Genomic DNA, 25,485 nt, shown 5'->3' with positions numbered 1-25,485 from the left:
CCACCCGTCATGGGAGATACTCTCACAACCCCATCTGCCAGCACATCGGTGACACCTGCTGCACTCTGATGGGACGACAGATAAAAGGCAGTGCTGATGAGTCCTCCATGCTTAACCTCAGAAATGAGGAACTGCTGTCTTCCATTTGACCCGGGTTTGCCAAAACAACTTCTGGATTTCCGACCTTTTGCCTGTTTTCTCCTTGACCACAATTTCTTTCTTGTCTCTTCAACGAAGTTCGCCAATCACCTGACCCTTGCCTGTCCTCTGATCATTTTCTCACCTGCTTCTTGTTTTCCAATAAAAGTGGAAACTTGCACTCTGTTTGAGTCTGTCACCTTCCTGAGCCCCACCGCAATGACAGGTTTAGACCCCTCAACGTAAATAATAAAATTAAACTAGCATTTAAAATTAAACTCATCATCAAGAGGGGTTGCAAAATTGAAGCCCAGTTACAATGAAGTTGTTAGTAGATCTACAGGTGATGCTGGATGACTGTAATTGTCTTCATAATTCTTTTGATTTGATGCCCTCAGGCCACTGCTTCAGTGTTGTGCATGCCAACAAATTCAATTTTAGAAATAATGTATTTCACTAGCAAAAACCCACATCAACAGAAGGTGCAATTCATTAACAGACTGATTTACACCGCTTAAATGTTATAGTAGCTGATTATGGTTGGCTGTGTACTGTATATTAGTCATAGTAATGTGCTTTTTAAAAGACATTTATTAATTCTGTTCCTTGTACTGCAGCATTAAGTCCACTGGATCTTTATGGGTATAGTGTTTCCAAGTTCTTCACTGCCCTCCAAACCACTAAGCTTTGAAATTAATTCAGGCTGATGCCCCATCAGAGTTATCCTATGTTTTCTAGACAAGCCTTTTCACTCAAGCATTTTTTTAGACAATGTATGGGAGATAAATTTCCTGCATTTTAAAAACGCACCTTTGAATACTGTTTTCGGATACTGAAATGTTACCATTATATTTTATCTGGAGTGCAACATTTTGACTTACAGAATTACCCTAAACACTAATGTGTAACGCTTGATTATTTATGTATACAGCAAATCAATTTATCTTGCTTATCCACCTCACTGGTTGCATGTATCATATAATTATTTGAGGAACAATCTGTCGCACTGGAAACGGTGATGCATAAGAGTGCCAAACACTTAATCATATGAAGACTGATGACAAATCAAAGCGCTGGGAATGACACTGAAACGACGCCGGCGATTGGATTCGTAACCTTCTATGCAGATAATGAATGTTCCTTGTAAATGAAATGATTGATACATTTATTGGTGCAGTATTTACTTTATTTTCATGACACAGACTGTTGATAGCAAATCCTCTGTCCTGACCAGCACCTCTCTAATGTGCTCAGTAAAATCAGCATGTTCATTTGCGACTTCAGAAGTCAAAAACACTATTTCTACAGAATACAGGGCTGTTTATCAGCATATAGTGTGTTCCAGACAGCTTGACTGCCGGTTCACTGTGGTTAGACTGGGGTCGGTTGTGGGTCAGGGAGTTTCTTCTCAAGTCATTCCAACAAAGCATCCTCTCTGGGATGCAGCTCTTTCAGCTTTTCAAAGGTTATGAACCAGCTGTGAACAGATCCTTCACATGGTTTTCCAAACAAAGCTTCACCAAGTTAAAAATATGATGACGTTTTTTCATATTACAAAGGTACCAGCTTTATGTTTAAATCTTTTTGCCATTTGGCAATTCACATATTAGCCAGTTGTCTGCATACCCATTTAGGGAGACTGATTTGGACTAAACATAACATGTACAGCTTCAGCTTAAGAATCACACATCTACAGCTTTCTATATTTCGCACCAGTCAGAAGTACACTTGGAAATTCTTCAGTTAAGTCTGTCCACTGCAAATGTTACCCAGGTGCAGTCAGACTGTTAATTGGTAATGTGTGTACATTTATCACAAAAATTGTATGAACTTTAGATTGAGATGAGGATCTGATGCACTACACTGTAGACTGTATGTTTTTGTAATCCATCCATCCTGTTTCCTTACCCAGGTTGAGAGATATAGGCTATGAACTATCCATGGAAACCACTACAGACCAAGCACTGAAGGTCAGAGTTAAATGCACAAATGCACTAGGTAAAGGCCCTGAGGGACATGCACACTCCCACACACATACACATACGCTTCAGAATACTTTTAGAGGGGACACAGTATGATGATACAACATTCATTTATCAACAATGTAGTGGGATGCACTGATATTTGAAATGTGGAAACTATAGTGCAACATACCCTAACAAATAAAAAAGCAAAGGATATCTTTACAGAAATACTGTAATTTGGTGACTCCTCTCATGATATATCCACCCTAAAACACCAAATAACCAAGTTATTCAATAAAATATTCAATTGTTTTACTCAATTTTAAGGAGAATGTTACCAATTTAAAAGACAAGTGCAGTTGCTTCGCTACAATACAGACATAATGTACTTGACTAAAAAATAAAATTATCCTGAACGAAAACCATATGGTTCTATTAGACTTTCTGCCAATTGTGGGGGTGTTTCAAAGTTTGTATGCTGGTTTTTCGGTAAATCGCTGAAATACTGCCACGAGATCACTGTTGGCGGAAGTATTCAGGCTGAAGGCTACTCCTCACAATTTCACTGCATTGTGGTTTATGCTTTCTTGGAAATAATGAAATGCAAACAGTCAACGGGATGATGACGTTAAGATAAACATGGACCTTTATGTGAACCCACACAAAAGAGTTGAAAATCCACCAAAAACATTGTTCAATTAAACTTTTAATTCCACATTTCTGTATGTGTATAATTTCTACACAGTGATATTTTATGTTGATGCTTGTCTGATCTGAGTCTCAGTTCATACTGACAAAACATGTCAGCCGGGCAAACCAATATACATATACCAAAATGAAGAGGAAAAACAAGTGCGGTGCAAGATAAATATCCACTTCTTATGATGCAGCAGTTTCCACAGGAATGTCATAGGTCAGTCTGTGGAAAGCTTTTCACCACTGCTCTTTCTGTCATCTTGCTCCAGCTACACACTTGCTGGATTTGATCCTACCAAGCCAGGGCACATTACAAAAATATATACAGTACATACAAATTTGCACCATGTGGGGAGCACCTATTTTGAATATAAATCCTGTGAATCCATACACATTAACAGGAATAAAAAAGTTCAGTTAGATTCCTAAAGGTTACCTGTCCCATTACTTTGACTTGCATAATCCTTCAGCTGTGATTTGACATGGTTTTTCTTCCGTAGCTATCTTTATTATCTATTAAAAATCTTGCTGATGATAAGTGTGTTTCTGCTGTTGGCCAGAACAAATACATAAAAATTAACTCATACTTTAGGGCAAGAAAATACTTTGGTATAGAAAGTATAGGCAGGACATGCATACTCTCACAGATTTATATAAAACCCTCAAAGGAAACACAAAAGAACCTGACAAAGAGATGTATGAAGTTAAGAAAAAAAAAAAAAACGTCTAACAAAACACAAATCCATTTCTTTAACATGTAGCAAAATCTGACCTCTGTTCCACAAGACAAAATTTCAGGCAAAATAAGGTCAACATTTTAGTAACTTTACTTTTTTCAGACCTGAAACACTAGTAGCAATAATTGCCATAGCACAAAATTGTGAAAGATGACATACTGCATGTTGTAGGGTGTAATAAAATACATGAATCTGTTTAGCAATGGGGGGTGTGGTGGCATAGTGGGTTGGACCGGGTCCTCCTCTCTGGTGGGTCTGGGGTTCGAGTCCCGCTTGGGGTGCCTTGTGACGGACTGGTGTCCTGTCCTAGGTGTGTCCCCTCCCTCTCTGGTCTTACGCCCTGTGTTGCCGGGTAGGCTCCGCGACACTGCATGGGACAAGTGGTTCAGAAAGTGTGTGTGTGTGTGTATATTTAGCAATGCTAGATTGTTCACTTGATTTCTTGTTTTGAGCTACTCAGACAGACACACAACTGTTTTTTTTTTTTTTTTTTTACTATTGCAGTATCACCCGCCTACGTATTAAAATGCTTTTTTCTCTGTTTAACTTTATTTATATTGCTGGAGCAAATCTAGTCTACAGATCTCAAGGTCGTTCTGTCATGTTGGTACTATTTATCTCACAGGGCTGGGCTTCCCTTATTGTCAATCTTTGGTGATTAAAAGTAGTTTGTTAAGCTTCCTTTGCAGATTTTGTGCATCAAATCCAGGCAAACGCTCTGCAGTCTCTCAGGGCAAATTGTTCCAAGAGCTGGCATATTTGCCAGAGTCTGTGTGTCATGTTTCTCATTGCCATTGGGTTGTGTTAAACATCGCTCAGTATTTTGTGTTCTTTTCCAAAATTGGGCAGCCCATTATGATCATCTGTAAAGCAATTATAAAACACAAATGATCACTTAATGCTGTGTTACACTTTTTAAATAACTTCATTCCTTGTCATCATCATCGATTCTACACTTCTTCTTGGATTTTATGGTCTATAGACCTCATTTACCTGAAAAGAAACCCCAGTGTGTGTGTGTGTGTGTGTGTGTGAACTCCTGAATGTGGCATTTAATACTATTTGCTCATTTTATTCTCACCCATTCATTTCCATTTCAGTGCTGCGAAAATCTGACAGCACATACCACAGACATACAAAGTATGAATAAAACACAAAATATAATGACCTTGTGATCATTATATCTTCATTTCATGAAGCCTTATTGCAATCAGATGTAATGAATCATACAGTATATCCCTATACAGGTACATATACCTATACAAGATCTTGATTCTTTGTGAGATGTATTCATAAATATTAGATACAACAATTTCTTTCAGTTATAACTCAATCACAGTAACATAGCATAATTCTGACACCCCCAGTAAAAAATATTCCCCATCCAACCCTGACACTGAGTCATTGTCCTTGATATGAAATGCATGAGCAATGGGTAGATGGAAAGTTCTTTAAAAGGGAATCAAGCTTCTCTCTAAGGATAATTCACTTTTAACTCTTGTTTAAGTGTGTGTCTCTGAAGACTTCATTAGAGTGACATGTCGGATCTGGGCAACGATGAGATTAACCTTGTGAAGGAGTGGTGTTCTTTTCAAACACTTCACCCATCCTTGTACAAACAAGGAGCATTGTGGGAAGTCTGACACCAAGATAAAACATCTGTGGCAACTGCGTTCTTTTTCTTAATGAGCTAGGACCTTCAAACTAGAGGCAGCGAACAATGAATGTATGCTCTCTATTATATTTTAATTAGACACATGTTTAATTAAAATTATGAACAAATGCAACTTTTTTTCTTTGTAGTCTGTCCTTGACAGCAAAATATCGGTCCAAAGCAGTAGGCAATGCAAGATGTTTATGTGTTTGTTAAAAGATGAATAGTTTTCAGTATAGCCAAGGTGATAATTGAACACAGATGAGATGTTTTTAAAAAAAATATCTAATAAAGAAGCATGCTTCATAATGTCAAAAATGAGCTGTGATAAGTTTAGGGGACAGTGCACGGTTTGATCTTTGAAGGAGAACCATCTTACAGATGGTTGTTTGAGCACGCAGCCGCCAGACACCAGTTGAAAGAGTGTACATAATTACACTGTCAGTGCAAATAAGACACTCTGCTAAGAGGGCCACCAAAAAACAACAAAAAAAAAAAAAAATGAAAGTAACTGCTGTTTATGGATGTTTGTTTTCCATGGCAATCCAGCATTTGCCTGTCACATTGCTTTTCGTTTCCTTCAGAAAGTACAAGACTGATCAATCGAAGCCTCAATATTGCTCAGTGTGACTCTGAAGAATTACTCCATGCGCAAGTCACTCTCACTATTGACTGCAGAGCAAATTGATTTGCCCCTTGAGATGAGGAAGCTCTAACTCTGTCTTCCTATCAGCTCTTTATAATAGATTCAGATTCAGTTGCCTGGTTTTCAGTTTCTCCCACCCCCCTACTGAAAATTTGACATGGTGACATTACAGTGCAGAGTGAAAATATATGCTTGTTACTAACTTGACTTCCAGAAGTGTCCAGCCTTTTAAAATCATTTTGCTTAAATAAACTTGAAGCTTCTTCCAACTTCTCTACATGTGTGCATGATATTAACTGGTATTATATGTACCATAATGGCATAGTGAACTTTCAGAAGTTAAAGCATCACTTCTCTCCTAAAACCATATGGCTGAAGAAAAGTCAGTTTTTATTTAAATATTCACCTGAATTTTTATTTATTTGCTTTTAATACTTCATAGATCAACAATGCATTTTAATGAAGTATTTTTATGAATACATTATTCATCCAAATTTCAGAGAAAATAATTTAGTTGTCAAATATGGACAGGAACTCAAGTAAATGTATTATTTCTCATAATCGGTATATTCTTGAAAGTTAGCGTATAATATTAAACAGGATAAAGATTTTCTTGCAGATTAAAATAAACAGAACTTTATCATGGGGCATTTACAGTACATTTTGAAGTGTATTTGGGAGACGGAAGATGATGGCCATATTTATCCATCTATTTTAATCTATTCATCCATCTATTTGTCAATCTCTCTGCATCTGCCTGTCTTTAGTCTTTAAACTCACTGAAGAATTTTCCAGAAGCTGGAGACTTCTGGGTTTCCATTCTGCACTGAAACTTAGGCAAGCCCCCCCGCCCCCCAAAAGAAAAAAAACCAAATACTTTGACAGCTATTCTGTGTCATAAGTGAGGATGGAAAATTCTGTCCTTCTTCCAATCTGACGTGGCACATCAACCTGCCTCGGGTTTTGCATTTCGCTCTCTGAAAGTGACTTCAAGCACAAATGTTTTGCTCCAGCTTATTTTTAGTCTCTAAACTTTTTTTTTTTCCTTGCCCACCATCACTGCAGCATGACATGTTTGGTTCCTGCAAACCAGCTGTTGTGTAGTGCTAGATCAATGAAGCAGGAAAATTATACTTGTATGAGAAACAACTTGAAGCACTGATACTGAATGCAACACTGAAAGATGATGTACCTGGTTTTTTCCAAAATCTCACACACTTCAGCAGGTTGATACAGCCTTCTCCATCTACTGAAGTTTGTATTTTAAGTTCTGTTATAATAAAGGTTTTGGACACAGGTGCAAGTTATCTATCTTCCACTTACCTACACTAGTCTAAAATTAAAATCTTAAAACAGCAACATCATTAACATAGCCTAATTAGCATTATCAAAAACACCAGTAATTTACTAGAAAAAAAAGGAAAGAAATGCACTGTAAAACTTTGTGAAGCAATAAACAGTGTAATTTGGACAAAACACATGTTTCAGCAAAGCACCTTCATCATACGAGCACATTATGTAAAGAGACATATAGGATATGTTCCAAGGGTTGTTGTGTTTAAGAAATGACATAACTTGTAACATACCCTATGTGTATAGGATATGTTACAAGTTATGCTATTTGTTAAATCCAGTAAATTAATTGCAGACAAATCATAGAAAACAAGAACAGTACAAGGATAAACACAGATAACACTTGAGGTAATGGGTTCCACAGTGGTTAGCACTACTGTATTTGGACTGTGATATTCCAGGTTCAAATTGCACACCTGCATCCTTGATCAAGGTACTTACCTTGATTTATACAGTAAACATAAGATCATTTGCTACATGCTAAATATAAAGCACAGAGGTTCTCGGTTCTAGCTCCATTGTGGTAGAACTACCTCCCTCTCTCGTTCAGAACTGCCGAATCTTTATCCACATTTAAAAAGGGTCTGAAAACTCATCTCTTCTGGACTCACTTTGCCCATGATCTGTTAAGTTCATGTAAGGTATAAATGTTCCTGATCATGCTTGGATCAATCCTTAACAGCACCCCTCCTGCAATGTCACATACATGTTTATATGTATCCCAAAAAAAGAAGAAAACTACTAGGAAGGTGATTAGGAATTGACAACATTCAAGTAAAATTTTACGCAGCTACTGTACTTGGATGATGAACGTCGGTGCATATGGTGAAGGAAACAAACTAATTGTACTTCAGAATCACACATCTGCAGCTATACCTCTTTCTCCTAAGGTAATGCACAAACTGTATTTCTGTGAGATGTAGGTCACTTTGGAGAAAAGTGTCTGCTAAATGAATAAATGTAAATGTAATCACACCTGCTTATATAAATGGGTATGTAATTTCAGGTAGCTTAACATTTCAAGTTGATGTGGAGAAACAGTTAAAGAACAAAAATCACAGAACAGAGAATATTAAAATTACTAAATTTTGGTGCTCTTGAATGGGCTAAGTGGGAAAAATACGCAGGAGACAAAAAAAAAAAAAAAAAAAAACAATGGACAAACCCTTTGGTCTTTGTAGAGACGATGCCCTTGATATTAAAGTGGTTTTAAACCATCAGGAGAAAATTAAGCATGCTGAAATTTGTTTTTTTGCACAGATCACAATATAAAGAATTTATTGTAAAAACATGCCCTGTGTATTTGTAATATTCCAATAAAATCCAGAAAGATCATTAATAAATATCCATTGTGTGGCAGAGATGCCAAGAATCGTAAAAATGGTTCAGTTCCTCTACCATTCCTAACATCGACATGACTCTCAATCTACAGCATCCGGCTCCAGTGTTAAATATTAGTAACAGTGCTGCCCCGTTAAGGTAATTTTAAATGACAGGTTATTAATAATGTTACTTCACAATAGAAAACAGTTCAGTAACTATTAGCTCATATTTGCACATGAAAGAGGCTCATGATTTTGTCAAATTTTTTGGCAACATCACTTTTTGTGGGTAGTATTTCAAGGCTGTTGATTGTACCTTGGAGCATGTGTTATATCCCCAAGGTTGTAGGAGGGTGTAACAAAAAGGTTTTACACCAAGTTATGAGTTACGAATTGACAAGACAACAAATAGGGTGCACAAACAGGAGTGTGTGTTTAATGGTCCGATGAAAGGGTAGTTAATCAAAGTGTACAAAATAAAGAGCCAGCATATAAATGTTGTAAAAAAAGGGAAAATAAAAACAAAGAAAAAGTTTAACTTACCTAATCCTTGCAGACAAGCCACTTTCTAACTCCAACCCGAAAACAAAAAGTGCTCAAAACCCAAAAGTCTTCTGCCACCTTCCTAACTACACTACTTCTACACTGCCTAAAGAAAGAAAATGAACAAACAACTAAATAAGTTTACAAGCAGCATAAAGGTAATACAAAGAAAGAAAGAGGCAAAAATATCAAAGTACCAACAAGAAGATAAATAGAAAGACCAGGAGCGCTATTAAAATCACACTAGAACAATTGGTTAATCCACAGTCAAGCTCCTCAATGGCCTCCAGGAAGTGTCTTTTCAGTATCTGGGAAGTCCCGCCTTTCCTGGTACAGTGAATCATCACAGCATGCTTGATCTTAGATGATACTGGATGGATTTTAATTTGGAAAAGCATCTTCCCTTTATTTTTAGAAGGTGGATGTGACAACCCCAGTGCATCACCACCCACTGTGGGTGTGAGGCCCCTTTGGGTCAAGCAGGATCAGCTGGCATAAGGTTGACCCTGATTAATAGCAGGAAATGAGGTTCACCTTGTCTCAGCCACCTAAAACTAGCCAAAATGCAACAAGGCTCTGTTGGTTTTCTGATGGAACTCCCTCGTCAGTGGTTTTTGCACAGCAGGTGTCCAAAATAACCCATCACGTTTCTAGGGTGCCCACACTCTGTGGCTGCTGATAACAGAAACAAGTAGCCAAATTGCCGTAGTATGAGCGATACAACAAAAGAGATAGAAATGTTAGAATCACAAAGAAATACATATTTCTCGGTAGCCTGAATTGAGTGAACTGGGGGTTGGGGGGTTGGTCAAGTTCATGTGCTTAGAGTATCTCATTTTCACGTTCTGTTCAATGTTATATGTGCTGATTGCAGATTTCACGGCTGTCTCAGAGTTATCTGGGCAAATATAAAAGGGATTTTGCTGAAATGTGGTGAACCGGCAACCTCCAGAGAGCTTCGTACTTTGCTGTGATACATATGCAAATGATGACAACTGTATTTTGGGCAGTAGGAAGCATAGTGGTTAAGGATCCAGGTGTTTAATAATTTATTTTTGAAGTGATGTGTTACCACTAAGAAAGAGCCCTTTATTACCATTAGTAAATAAGGTGATTATACTAAACAGCTACAGTAGGATATTAAAGTGCCCAAAGCCATACATTTTGTACGTATTTAGTTGGATAAAACATATCAAAGGATACAAAACCACAATAGTGAAATCCTGAAATAAGAAACTGACCCATGTACTACTTATGATTTGTTCCACTTCATTTGCTGCTTTTCTGTTTAAAGGTTTTTTCTCCTAATGTAGATCTGAAACTGAGTTCAATTAAATTACTTTAAAACAATTTGAAGGCTTTCAAGAACGCATTAACAGTTACTGTAAAACCTGATCAGCCAAACGCATAATTTTTAGATCATCTCAAAGACATTTATTTGACATAGTCAGTGTTTTCCAGCAGCACTTTAAGCATGGAAAAATGTCAGTCACAGTAGGACGTTGTTCCTGCCTTGGCACATGTCATTATTCGGTGATGTTGATCTGTATTCTTTGTCGTCACGCTCCTGGAGAAACGTGTTTGTAATATGAAGTGTAAAGATAATTCTGCTGCAGTCAAATCATGCACAGAAGAACACAAAAGTTAAAATGCAGAAGGTAATGTCGCCTAACGGCTTAGCTAACCAAAATGATATGTGAAAAATACATAATTTGCATAACATTGCAACAATGTGACTTTTATATACTGAGCTGAAATTGGACTCTGCTTTTGGAGATTTAGACCAAGGTCAATATAAACTCCATTTCAGGCAGAGTGACCCAAATATATACAGAATGCAACATGCTGTGATGTGTTTTCTCCTATGTCTATTAAAGTGCGGGAGTAATATTGGACTCCTTTTGTGTGTACATTAAACAAAATGCAACAAGATATATCAGTTGAACTGATGTGCTGCTAGAAGGTTGCCTTGGGCAATAAATTACAGCTGGAAAAAGTATTCCCAAGAAATTTAAAAAAAAAAATGTGTGTGTGTGTGTGTGTGTGTGTGTGTGTGTGTGTGTCTGTGTGTCTGTGTGTGGAAAAGTGATAGCGTTATTATACACTTACCTGATATTCTGTGCATGTACGACAGTCCTTCATGAATGTTATTCAGACTGTCATATCAACATGATTCTTAAACAGTAAAAGGGAACAAAAAAGTTGTTTTTATTAACTGACTGCCCGTGATGAGAAGATTTAACACGATACATACGGAATTTGAATGTTACTGCTTTAACAGTCTACCTCCCTAAACATTCACCACATCTTATTAATATTGTTGGATTTAAGATATGCAAATTACATTAAACCATAGAAACTAAAGGGGTATTGTGAGCAAGTCAGAAAGTGAGTACTGATCCTTTCCAAGGTCTCGTTCATAATATATATCACGCACAAATATCTCCATCTCAGTCATGCAAAGATGAATGCTAGTCAGCATACAAATTACCTGTATAAATAGTTTATAGAGTAATAAATAATATATACTTATATATGTACAAATTAATACTGCACTGTATAATGTACATTGTAACAGTAGCCAAGAATATAATAGCAAATGAAAAGGTAATGCATTACATAGTAATACATTACAACTTTGAAGACACCTAATTACTCTTATGTATTAATTATAGCAGGCACTCCAGGAGTGAGAACTTTTAGGAGAGAACGACATATGACTAAGTGGAAATCTAACCAAAATCATTACGTGGTTGGCCATTTTAAATTGCAGCATACTTTAATAAACTGACAAAGGGGATAGTCAGATTTTTACAGATTGTCATAAAATCTACGTGAAGTCTGTCCAACACTGGAAGGTCGGGGGGGGCGATTTAATATAATGTTAAAGGTGCTACATAATAACATATAGACAAGAAATTTCACTAATATTTCCTGCTGCTGTTGTTTCTGTTTCCTCAGCTTTTGAAACCTTTCAATGTCAGTTGCAACACACAGTCCATTCAATGCATTTTTTAAAACCCCCTTATTGTAAAATAGAAGCCTCATGTCAACTTGAATAAAAGCATGAGATGAATATAGATGTCAGGCTAAATGAATAATAAACTGCATTGTGAATCTTGACCTTTCACTTTAGTTGCTTTGAAACCACTTAAGTATTGCTGGAATAAACGTATATCACTAGTATCAAAGGGTTAGTATTTGTTAGTGTGTGTGTAATCGACTCAGCAATACCAGCATCTTCATCTCTACCCACCTAATAGCATTGTACTTCACTTACATAAATAAGGTTTTCAGAAAAAAGAAAGAGCTATTTCTATGGAAACAGACAAACACTTCAAGGTGAGCAAGCAACTTTTCAAGAGATGCCGCAATATAACATTCAATGGTGCAGGGACAAAGGCATCATCTCGAGAAGACAGATGCTGTGCCTACACTGGGTGCTTAAGAAGAGCTTTTCGTTTCAATCTGTTTGAGTTTTATTTATACCGAGCTGTAAATCAAACTCTTGAGATTGGTAGAAGGCTGCGTCTTGATGGCAAGTGAACCGTGGAGGACACTACTATCAGTACCGCTGCATTTACTAAGATTTATTGGAATTCTCCAGCAGTACATTCCATGCTATGATTCTTTGTATTTTTTTAAATTCAAAGCCCAGTTTGCAAGAAATACTTTTTAAAAAAAAATCTTCATTCATGTTTTTAACTGGAGGTATAAATAAGTAGTTTCTGAGATGAACACTAATACATATTACTGGACTGACCCTACATCGAAGGGAATTACAAAGTTTTAATTGCATAGTAAAATGTAAATATATATGTATTTTCCCCACTATAGAATCCCTGTTTATCATTAAAGGCTTTCCCTTTACAACATTTATTTCTTCTAATTAAAGCTTTATTGGACAACTTTTTGTAAAAAAAGAAAAAAGTTAAAGATACATAATGAATGCATAAATAGGCTGGACATAGACAATTATTTTAGTCAGTTTAGTCAATATGAACCATAGGTATTTTTATGAAGCTGTGGGTCAGTCCTCTGGTTTGTTTCTGACAGCTGTGAAGGTGAAGTCAAAAGGTGACCTTCACATAACTTAATGCAGGGGCACGTTGGCCCCACAAGGCCTCATTATCCAGAAGGCTACAGAGTTCACAAACACAGACAATCCCTGGCCAGACTTTAGGATTTAATAGTCCCTTAAAAGAATGACATTTCGTGTATTGAAATTCAATTCATTTTTTAACTTGACATGAATATGTAAATTAAAGGTTTCTACTTTCACTGGGATTTAATTTGTATTTTTGTTTGGTTTTCAGTTCAAACACATAATTATTCACTATCCACTCTTCTGTTTTGCACATCAACTTAGAGCCGATAAAAAAAGTAAAAAGTAAAAAGGAAAACAGTTTAAAAAAGTGTTACTGTTATAAAGGTCAAGAACATTTATATAATACTGCCATTATTAGAACAGGTATAGTTTCTATATTATTAAATTATATTACAGTGATGGGGGGTGCGGTGGCGCAGTGGGTTGGACCGGGTCCTGCTCTCCAGTGGGTCTGGGGTTCGAGTCCCGCTTGGGGTGCCTTGCGACGGACTGGCGTCCCGTCCTGGGTGTGTCCCCTCCCCCTTCGGCCTTACGCCCTGTGTTGCCGGGTAGGCTCCGGTTCCCCGCGACCCCATCTGGGACAAGCGGTTCTGAAAATCTATGTGTATATTACAGTGATATACTTTATATATGCACATATATCATTGACAGTTCTTGCATAAAGCAATGTGTAGCAAGTTATAGGTACATGAAACTTTAGACTTGTGTGCTATTTAATATAAAATTGAGATTTTGTGACAAACATTGACGGCAGTAATATACATCAGGTTGTCTTCAGCAGCAAGACACTACATTCTGATTTGTATCACAGTCACATCTAGTCTTAGTATACAGTGTTCTGTTGAAAACTGAAGTGAAAAGCACTTATAAAATTATACTTAGATTTATGGACATTAATATGTGCATTTGAATGCAGCCTTCTATGATTCTGAACGGAAATGTTGATCCATCATTTCTTTTGCTTAACAGAGTAAGTGAAATGTTAATTTAAATTCCTATTAAAAGACTGCTTTCACATTCTGATGTCAGCGATGTCTCTATATTGTGAATTTTTAAAGCATCATAAAATAACCCTGCCATCAGACATGGCATAATACTGTTTCCCCCACTTGTTAATTAATGTCTCTTGGCACTGAGAGAGAAGAGCTGAGAAACATCTTTTCCATCCTCAATGCAGCTAAGGAAACTGTTCAATAATGTCTGATTTTAACGTCACCATTAACAGAAGCTTTGACATATCACATTAACACACATTATGCCCCCTCCTATGTGACACAGGTTTGGGAGGAAAGCCTGTGAGTAAGTTAAAGGCTCATTTTTCTATGTCTTTCATAATGAGAGAACAAAGATTAAAAATCCTGGCTGAAATGCCAATGGGTCAAATTAAAATTTAAGTGTGGATTAAAACAAACTGATGGTCTTTGCTTGCTAGCGGTTGGTGACTAATGGAACTGTGCTTCTTTTCCGCACCTCTGGGTGAGACATCACTTATTCCCCTTTGCTAGCCAAGAACATCGTAATCCTATAAAACAATGCAACTTGGAAACATAACTACTGTGGCAAGAGCTGCTTAACTCTGCCAATAATATTGATATTCTCATGCTTTCAGTAAGAACAGTGAAAGCACTGATAACATTTTTTTTTTCATTCATTATGCACCAAAGTACATTTATCATGCTTTCTTTAATTGCAATTCTCTCAATGAGTCTCTCAATCCTCTCAAACTGCTTTTGCAGTTGTTTTCACTGAAATACTGCATCTGGCTCTCAAAAGACTCAGAGGCGCAGTAGGAAAAAGCATTTGAACTTAGCATGATCTTTTGCTTTCTTTTACTGCAGAGTTATGTGGAATGTGCCTAGCATTAATTTAAAAACTCCTCCTGCTTTGCTGTGAGTGAGATTCCTTATTTGATCATCCCAGACATCCTTGTTTCTTCTATGTGGTCAGGGAAGGATTTAAAAGTCTGATTTCCAAAGCAGAGAGAAACAAAAGTAATAATGGCACCTATCACTTCCAATGCCATTTAGATTTAACGCTTTATTCCATTGTAAGTTAATTTGAGTACTTGTGTACCAGCTCTAGTCTATGTAGTTTACTGTAGCACGCTAGTTTCTGCTATGGTCTAGGAGTGACTAGGTGTTGAGCAGTAGTGGGTAGGTTTACATATAGTTTCATTTTTACTCCCCATAAAATTCACGTAACATCAACCAAATTCAACTCAAATGGTACTTCCATTAAAACAAGTAGGATTTTAACAACACAATAGCACGTTGCACTCGGGGTTCAGATGGGGCAAAGAAGGATGCAGGAACAGCATTCATTATGAATGTTTATTGGAACACCGGCAGTGAAAGGTATAGGGGTGAACACAAGGAAATAATGCTTTCAGTCCGAGGATCCCTTTTCCTCAACGCCCTGTGCCTCAAGTCAGTATTCCCAGCTTCCTTAGCACCTCTCAGGCTTTACTCTCTCTTTCCCTGGCCAACATACTAACCCCTTTATATTCCCTGTGAGTCCCCACAGTGGTTGAATGCCATTTCATTTTACCCACAATTCAACTATTTAAAATAAATAAATCCAGTTTCCCGCTAAAGCTCCCAGTAACACAGGTCATTACAATACTGACAATAATAATAAAAAAAGATGAACGAACAACTCAAGTTACACTGTAACACAAATAACACAGACCTCCCATCTTCTGAATATGAAGCACAAAAGTCAGAATTATCCAAAATTCAAACTTTTACTTATGAGGGATCTTCACCCTGGGCTCTCTTTGTTGGGCTAAACATGTTTAATCTATTTTTGCATTCATTATGTACTTTAATTTTTTTTTCTGAAGCTTGTAATAGAAAATACATTTTAATTTGCATCTGAACATATGCAGCATGACAGATCAAGATTATTTGTTTATTTCTTGAATTTGCTTTTAATTGTATTAAGGTCAAGGCCTTCTAACAGCAGTAGCAGACACCTACACAATTTCATTAATAATGTGGTTTTAACAAAGTGAGTTTTTGTTTGATAAGTATTTTCTTTCATATTACCTCAACATTGAACTTCAGATTTGTATTTATCCATAGAGGGTTATTCACAAGAGCATCAGGTATGCTAATGACAGCTGTATAATTTATTTCAAAATAATTTCTTAACACTCTTTTTAACATTTTTGAGGTCTAATTGTATTAAAAAGCAACAAAGAAAGCTCAGTTATTACCTTTATCTGTCAGTTACACCCCATGATTATATCTCTTCCTTGTGGAGGCGGTTGTTTTTAAAATGACAATACTTCAGTGCATTAGACTTCCTAGGGCAGCTCGGTGGCAGAGTGAGTAGCACTGCTGTCTCACAGCAGCTGGGTGGAACATGGGTTCGATTCCCACTCAGTATGTGGGGAGCTCGCATGTTTTCCCTGGGTCTGTGTGTGTTTCCTCTGGGTGCTCTGGTTTCCATCCACAGACATGCTGTTCAGGTTCCCCCATAGTGTATGTTTGACAAAGAGATTGTGTTCCCCTGATGTATGGATGAGTGACCCATTGTAAGTAGTGTATCTAGCAGTGTAAGTCACCTTGGTGAATAAAGTGTATGGGCTGATAACACTATACAGAGTTGCTTGGAATTTGCTTTGGAGAAATGTGTCTGCTAAATGAGTGTAAATGTAGACACAGCTTGTTAAGAGACAGCTGAAAAATCACAAAGGTAAATTTATCCAGACTCAATACCACCCTTCAAAAAAAACAAAACAAAAATCAGTATTCTGCAGTCTTTTATAATCTGTCTGGAGATCTGGAGAACCAGAACCAACAGTGATTATGCCCTCCATTAATGCAGACTAAATCATTAAAATAGAGCTTCTGAAAGAAAGTGGAATATTCCAGACCTTTGTTGGCTTCACCTTCAGGTCAAATACTCCTCTGAAGTGGCTCAACGTACCATTAAATGTCATTTCATTTGTGTTTTTCGTTTTTTGGCCCACTACCTCTGAAAGCTCAATATTAATCCAAAGGCACAGAGTGGACCACTTAGGTCAATAACATTAGAGCCATGTAGCACATCATGCTTCCTAGAACACTGTGTGCTTTAAAATCGCAAGCGACATTTGTTTTCTTGACCTTGCTGATTTTCATTAAATAAATACAACCATCTGCAATTTTTTTTTTCTTGCCAAATCAGACATACTGCTTATATCAACCCGTCCTGGGTGTGTCCCCTCCCCCTCCAGCCTCACGCCCTGTGTTACCGGGTTGGCTCTGGTTCCCCGCGACCCCGTATGGGACAAGCGGTTCTGAAAATGTGTGTGTGTGTGTGTGTGCTTATATCAATCAAAAGGAAGGATGAAGTTTATTAGGGCCCTGCATTTTATATGTTAGTCCACTCCTCTCCCCCAGACAAGTTTATTTCACTTTTGACATTAAAGGAAGTGTCATTATATTTATGTATTTATTTATTTATTTATTTTTAATGACACAGTAATATAGCCAGTACTGATCTTAATTTATTGAGCTTTTGCTCATCTGCAAAGAGCTATCTTTATTTATTTTTATGTATTAGCTAATACGTTCATGTAGCACTAAGGGGAATTGCTTTTTCTGCTCTCCTTGGGAGAATGTCTGTGATACTGCAAAGGTGCAAACAGTTTCTGGCTGCTTAGAGGCCACATTATATGGTCTTTGAGAAAGAGCAAAGAAAGGTTACAAAAGAATACACGAGAGAGAGGGGGCCAGACTGAGACAGAAATTTATGCAGCTCCTTGGGAAATTGCCCTGCCCTTCATGATAGGACCCGGGTTTTAGACACCTTTGTGCCATACTATAGAACTATTACAAAGAAGTCTAGGGCAAGGTTGCAGGAATTCTCCACAATAGTCCACAGTGACTCGTCATAGCAGCCTAGACATTAGACAGTGGTTCGTGTCCTCATGTAACATTGCCCAGTGTGGACAACAGCAGCATGAATCAAAATAAGCAGGTGCCTCATAGCATTCAGATCAGGAAAGGTTTGTACCTGTTCTTACACCTCCTGGTTTGGTTTGGTGTGGTTTTGTGTTTTGAGTGCATAACATAAGAACTGGGTAACTGGAAAAACACAAAACATGCATTTACATTAAAGTCATGCTCACTACATCTAATCTGGTTGGCTGGTTGGTAGGTAGGTAGGTAGGTAGGTAGGTATCTGTAACAACATATAAAAATAAATACTGAATAGCCAGGTCAAGTTAAAAATATAAATCGTTTCTCCAGATTTTTCCAAACTGTTCCGATATTATTCATATAGTGTACATTACCTCTCCATGCTCAAGTGGTGAAATATCCTGGCAACTTCATTTAATTTTTCCTCCCCATAAAGCTATTTGCATAAGTAATTCCAGTTCTCTCCATTTGTATATTAATTCAATCTATTAATCTAAAATGACTTGTTCAGTGGTAAAGCTGCAGTATGAACCCAAGGATGACAGACTTTACGTAAATAATGTAGATTTTCACTGGAACTGTATGCCGTTGGCCAGATACTGGTTTAATGATGTTAATTACACTGGTTAGTATGATGAAAGAATGTAAAGCTGTTTTTATACTTTTTACTGTTTATTTCATCCACTATAACAGAGTTGAATACAAAAAAGCATCATTTATGTGTATTTAGGCTTTGCCCAATTAATAAGATTATTTTACTTATCTTCATTATTAAGAACCTTTTGAACTCTATAGCATTTAACTCCTAACTCGTACTGCAAGTAGTAAACAGTGCAGTTATCTCTTATCTGGAAGGTTTTGTAATCAGTGTTTATATATAAATAGAGTGTCTACAACTGGTAGTAGGGTTGTGTAAAATCAAACACATTCAGCATTGACCTTCAGTCCAGTTGTCTGCATTCATAGCTGCATTAATATGTTAATATGGGAACAGTGAGATATTGAAGTCACCCACATGTTGTGGATAAAGTGTTTCTCAGAGATGCAGACTGTGCTGGAATATCCGTCTGCCCTCCTTTGTTTATGACTTCATCCCCATTTCTTTCCGCTCTTCCTCTGACTAACTTGGTCGGAGATGTGGTATCTCTGCAACTTCCTTAAGTGGCTATTAAATTGAATTAGCTCCTGCTGCTTGCTTGTTTCCCTGCTCTTTTAATCCAATGCATGTGACACTTGTGAAACCATTCTCTTTGGTCAGAGACTCCATTCCTGTTGCCTTAGGCATGCCAACAAGACCAGACACATTTCTGGGGGGTCATAGCTGGGACACAGTTTACTAAAGAATCGGGAAAATAAATCAACAGAAAAAAAGGCTAATTATTAGTTTATTTATGTAAGTTTATTTGTGAGCTAATTCATTTCATTATTGATTTTTTGATGCATGTGTGTTTATGCTGAATGCTGCCGCAACTAAGCACATTTATTCTGTAATCAATAAAATGTTTCATTCATTCATTCATTCATTCAAAAAACTGAAAAACAACCTTATACTATTCTTCTTTCATGGCACTATTAATCTCTATTTTGTTGTTTCTTTTCTCAAAATGGAAGTCATAACACACTGTAGGAATTTACTTTTATACATCCGCAGTAGGGGGGTGCGGTCCTGCTCTCCAGTGGGTCTGGGGTTCGAGTCCCACTTTGGGGTGCCTTGCGACGGACTGGCGTCCCGTCCTGGGTGTGTCCCCTTCCCCCTCCGGCCTTATGCCCTGTGTTGCCGGGTAGGCTCCGGTTCCCTGTGACCCCGTATGGGACAAGCGGTTCTGACAATGTGTGTGTGTGTGTACATCCGCAGTAACAACAATGTGATTATAATGTATAATAATTGACATTTGCTGAATCCTTCCTTCTGTGTGTTAGTGTGATGCAAAATGAATTCACGAGTGTGCACGTAACGCAACCCTAATGTTTTCCACGGGCTTTTCAGCACTAATATAATTAAAATAACACCGACACAAATCAGCGACAATGTCTCTCCTTGTCGAGATTTGACTTGTCTCCCCTGTGTCTGGGAACATGTGTTCTGACACTCCCCAGAGGAGCTGTCACCGCTCAGCATCGGCGATGTCCCACGACAGCCACCACCTACAACTATTTACACAAGCACATTGAGGTTCCAATAAAAGGCAGCTGAGCCACCTTCTTATACCCTCTGTATAAACACCTAGTTCTGGTTTAAAGGTTTCTGCCAGCCTGACCTGGCATTTAAAAATGGAAGGAAAGCAGACTGGTTCCCAGGCCATGTAAGGAGAACACCATGGCCAGATCCCGCAACCACATTTTGAGCTGTTTACACTCAGCACATCTCCCAATCAGGAGATTAACATCAGGTGTAAAGGAAAAACCCTTAGACAGAGCTGTTTCACACAGTGTTGTCCTGCTGCCGCATGAGGTTCAATGTCAAGGACAGCTGAGGGCTTTGAAGGCCATGATTCTGCTGAGGTTGAAAATGTACAGTATCCTCAGTTATGTATACAAAGAGCTGTACAATCCAGCTTGAATACATGTAGTAATTGCAGTCCTCCATATATGTTGCTTTAGTGGAGTCAGTAGGTGTGAGGTATGCATGTAATCCCCCCCCCCCAAAAAAAAACAAAAAAGGTATAATATCTTACACACAACATTTGCTACATCAGCCCCATTTACCCCCAGAAGTAGCAGCTGCACTTGACTAGTGCAAGTCAGGTACAAGAATGATACTACAACTGGCTTTGCATCATCAACATGTGGTATTAACGACAATATTTACATCATATATTTAGAGTGCATTTAAAAAAAAAAAAAACTTTAATGTAGTATTCAGTGGCATTAATTGTCCTACTCCAATCTTCCTCTGTAGCAATCACAGCTTGTGACAGAGGTCTTTTGATGCTATCTATCTATCTATCTATCTATCTATCTATCTATCTATCTATCTATCTGCTTTGCTTCTTTATTTAATGTTATACACTTTTAGTTGAGAAACATTGTTTGAAGGATTTTCAAAGTCTGATATCTTGCACATCCCACACCAGTATAGCTTCAAGTAATATCCAAAAGTGTGAAAACCTAGCAGCAAAAATTGTCTCTTTTGAAACAGGAGATGGTAAAACAGTAACTAATTATACAGTATCCCTACATCAGAACTTTTCTTCTATATACTTCTCTGGACATGCAGGACAAATTGTGAGTAATGCAATCGTGAGCAATGAGTAATGTAATCTCTTTTTCTGCTGATAGGTGTTTAGAGGAGAAACAGCAATGAAGCTTGAATCCCCATCACACATATCATTGATTCTGCCCATTTGGGCCTGTTGCTGGCTATTAACGGAGAGTCATTTGATTCCTTTCAGAACTACAACACTCATTTAACCTAAAGTGCGTACAGGGCAAGGTCTTTTCTCTCCTCACATCTTTTTTTTTCATTTTAATTAACATTGAATATACTGTGCATTGTGAAAAATAACTACCCTTTCACACTGTTTCTGGCTGTTGCATTCATTGTCTTACTGGCAGAACAGTTAATTATAGACCCCCAGCCAGTATTTGAGGAAAACAAATATTTCATACATTAATCAAAGGTACTATGGTTGGGTTATGAAGTAAAATCCTCCAAAAAATGGCACAAGGAATGTTTTTACTTTCCTCGTCACTGGCTATTGAATGCCAAGTCCATTGCCAATTTCAGAATTCCATGTTCCAGGGTTTGGCATTTGAAAACTGTACATATCATGTACAACATATTGGAGCCAGTCAAGAACTGTCAGAAAGAGAGGAATAATAAACGCAAAATGTTGAGGCTAAAAAAAAAAAAAAAAAAGTTACTGAAAGATGATAAAGGGAGAGCATCGGGGGGGGGGGGGGGGGGGGGGGGAGCATAGAAAATGGGCCACGTTGATGCTGTCTGTGTCAGATGAGATTCAGTGGGGAATCAGGCATTATGATTCTGTGACTGACTGTGGCACACTTCAAAGACCTTATTACACTGCAGTATTAGCATTCAGGTGCTATTCATAAGTAAACTCAACACCTGCAACGGTAACTGGCCAGAATATTAAATGAAGGGAGCCTTGCAGGATCAAACCACAGAGTCAAGCCTAGCCTGTAAGATCCTGGCTTCTCCTGTCCTCAGAGGAGACATAATGAATGTAATTAATACCAATGTCAAGAGCTGGGAAACTTAATAAGGATTTAATAAACCACTGGTCTCAAAACAAGTACAGTGTGTTTATAATGTAATGCATTAAGAGCAAATTAATTGTTTAAACTGACACTTATAATTCAGAGTACAAATAAAGTACATATGTACAGTGTTCAGGCTATTTCTTCTCCATGCAGTTTCATTATAATAAAATTGGCATAGTGGACAATAAAATGTGTGTCATTGAATGATATTAAACAGAGGGCTCAAGGACAGGGAACTTCTTCTCCTCCCTGGGTTTTAAACTTAAAATTAGTCTTTACCCTGGTATTCCTGTCCAAATCTGGTTTTTCTCAATAACCCAAAGAATACCACAAAAAGCTAGCAATAAAATCTCCTTCTTTATTTACTAACAACATTTCAGAATCAGTTTTTAACGGTCTTCTTAAATGTTTCCACCTCAGCATCATTACCTTAATGAGCACACATTCGTGTGTGTCAGGCTGAGCACAGCAGCTGCATGAGTTGTATTAGGCCAGCTGCCAAAGTAACAGATTACCAAAACAAGGTGGTAAGTCAATCCTATCTTCTTATTCCAAATAAAATCAGAATGTCTAAATCCTAACCGCACTACATCCTGTCTATAGCTATTTGCCTAGACTGTGCAGCTTGTTTCCAATGAGTCACTTCAGGTCAGGGCTATTATCAAAAGTTTATAAAGAAGAATGAAAAAAGTGTGAGAAGCACTTAACTCGGTGGATAATGGATGAGAATATATAATGGACGTGAAATATATCTATCTATCTATCTATCTATATATATATATATATATATATATATATATATATATAGATCACTTTTTTCCAGTTGGGTTACTTCAGGTCTGGCCTATTATGAAATTATGAAAAGTTATTTTCAAAGAAAACTCAGGGAGAGACTTAACTAGGCAGGCAAAGGGTGAGAATATCATAAGTATATTTTACATTTAACTCCAAGCAAACTATTTAGATAGCAGCAAGAGTCGGGACTGACAATCTCAAAGTTATAGACATTTGGCTACTACTGTCCCGGTGTATTTTGTTTGTTTTAAATAAATGGATGACTTTTTCAAGACAACTTTTGTTCGAGACACATCTATTTTAGGTGCTGCCACTGTTCAGATCATGTTATAGTGATGGATGCACTACAGTGTGTGGCAGCTTGTGGAAGCTGTTTGCTTACTTAGCGATGCCGTTTTGCCTGTTGAAGCACTTTGATGTAACTCTGTTTCCCGGTACGCCTCGCAAGCTGCTCTTGGTCCCTCATTAGTTGTTTTTTTTTTTTTGAATTTGGAGTCGATGGTTCATCTTATTATGATGTTCACTACAAATTCCCCAGCAAAGTTGAGGAGAACCAAATTTAAAGACCAGCCATCTTAACGTTTGTCCATTCTTGTGGTTCGGTCCATCTATTCTGAGCTATAAATTCTGCGGCTACACCCACTGCTTCATTGTCTTTAATCAGTTAACCAGTCAACTTGATTGTTACCTAGATTTATGAGAAGATGTAAATAGTCATTGATTCAATATTTTTGTATCTTCTCCTCCCCATACAGAAAATACATAGACAAATTCATACAGTACATACATGCAGGGATTTATGTTTCTATGTCCAGTACTGAGGGGGTGCGGTGGCGCAGTGGGTTGGACCACAGTCCTGCTGTCCAGTGGGTCTGGGGTTCAAGTCCCGCTTGGGGTGCCTTGCGATGGACTGGCGTCCCGTCCTGGGTGTGTCCCCTCCCCCTCCGGCCTTACGCCCTGTGTTGCCGGGTAGGCTCCGGTTCCCCGCGACCCCGTATGGGACAAGTGGTTCTGAAAATGTGTGTGTGTGTGTGTGTGTGTCCAGTACTGTGTTTTAATACAGTGTTTGTAACTGTTTAATAACTGCGGGGAATTTTGACTATTGTATTTTCTGATGAAACAGGAATATGTCCTTTCTGGTGGCTTTTTATTGGCTTCTACATGGAATGAGTTCAAATTTTCAGCATTAGAAATATTAGTATTTATTATTTCTATTTATGCATTTCTTACATAATGAAAGGACTTCCAGGAACAAATGAGGTTTCTAACAATGAAAATGGGTGTATAACGTAGAGTACAATGAAACAGGCTGAGATGTGAAACTTTCCAGGGTAGCAGTCTGGCTTTTAAGCTATTATGGTTTTTCTTTGAGTTCTAGGCTGCTGTTCATCATTGTTTTATACCCAAGAAGAAAAAGAGCTACAAGTGTAAAACAACCACCACTATAAAAAAAAAAAAAAAAAAATTCTGTGCAAAATTTATTGTTGATATCAGTTTCACCTTTAGGGTTGTGAAAGGAAAAAAATCTCAGTTTTTACTAAGGTTCCAGATTATGCTATGATATAGCTCTTGAAATCTAGCAAATGATGCAGATGTCCTGGTATCCACCGTGTGACCGAGCTCAGAGAAAATCTGCCAGCGGCCTGATGGTACAGATGTAAAAGAGGACCGGGAAAGGCATTGACTGCATTCATAATGGTAAACACGAGCTGAAATTCCATTCAGAGATTGCCAGCTTGGCCAAGGTTTAATTCTTTTTTCTCTTTCTGCGTCCTCTCCTTCCCGCCATCTATTACTTGCTTCCCTTGGGGTTGCAAATTATTATGTTAATGTATTGCATTAGCAGTTGGTGTGTAATTCTTTGTTTATCTGCGGCATGCACTGATGATAAATGCCAGCATTTTACTGCAAGCACAAGCCTTTGTGATGTTTGGAAAATGTGAAGAACTGCCTTTATGTTAAAATATGTACATATGTATATTTTATCATGTTTGCCCTTCACTGTATTTTATTATTTATTTATTTAAATATATTGGTATTTAAATATAGCTGATAAAAAGTAATGACACAATATTAAATGAAGGCCTTTATGAGTTTAATTAATATATGCAGATGTGAAGAAAAACAAATGTTTTAGAAGTGTAAAAACATTTTCAATTAGTAATTTTTATTGTCACTTTTGCCAATTACCTTTAGAAATTCAACACAATGTTCTGTTGTTGCTTGCCTTTGCATCTTTCTCCTAAATTTCATGAAGGTAAATCGATTTAGGCATGAAACATGCAAAATGATGAGAAACTAAATAGATTCTCCAATTTCCTCTACAGCATCTCAGTGCCAACAAACTCTCTACTCTTTGCCTTCATGTCCCTCAGAGCTGCCATGGCAACAAGAA

The sequence above is a fragment of the Scleropages formosus genome, chromosome 7, assembly GCF_900964775.1.
Source record: "Scleropages formosus chromosome 7, fSclFor1.1, whole genome shotgun sequence".
NCBI classification, from domain to species: domain Eukaryota; kingdom Metazoa; phylum Chordata; class Actinopteri; order Osteoglossiformes; family Osteoglossidae; genus Scleropages; species Scleropages formosus.
This window is presented reverse-complemented; position numbering follows the sequence as displayed.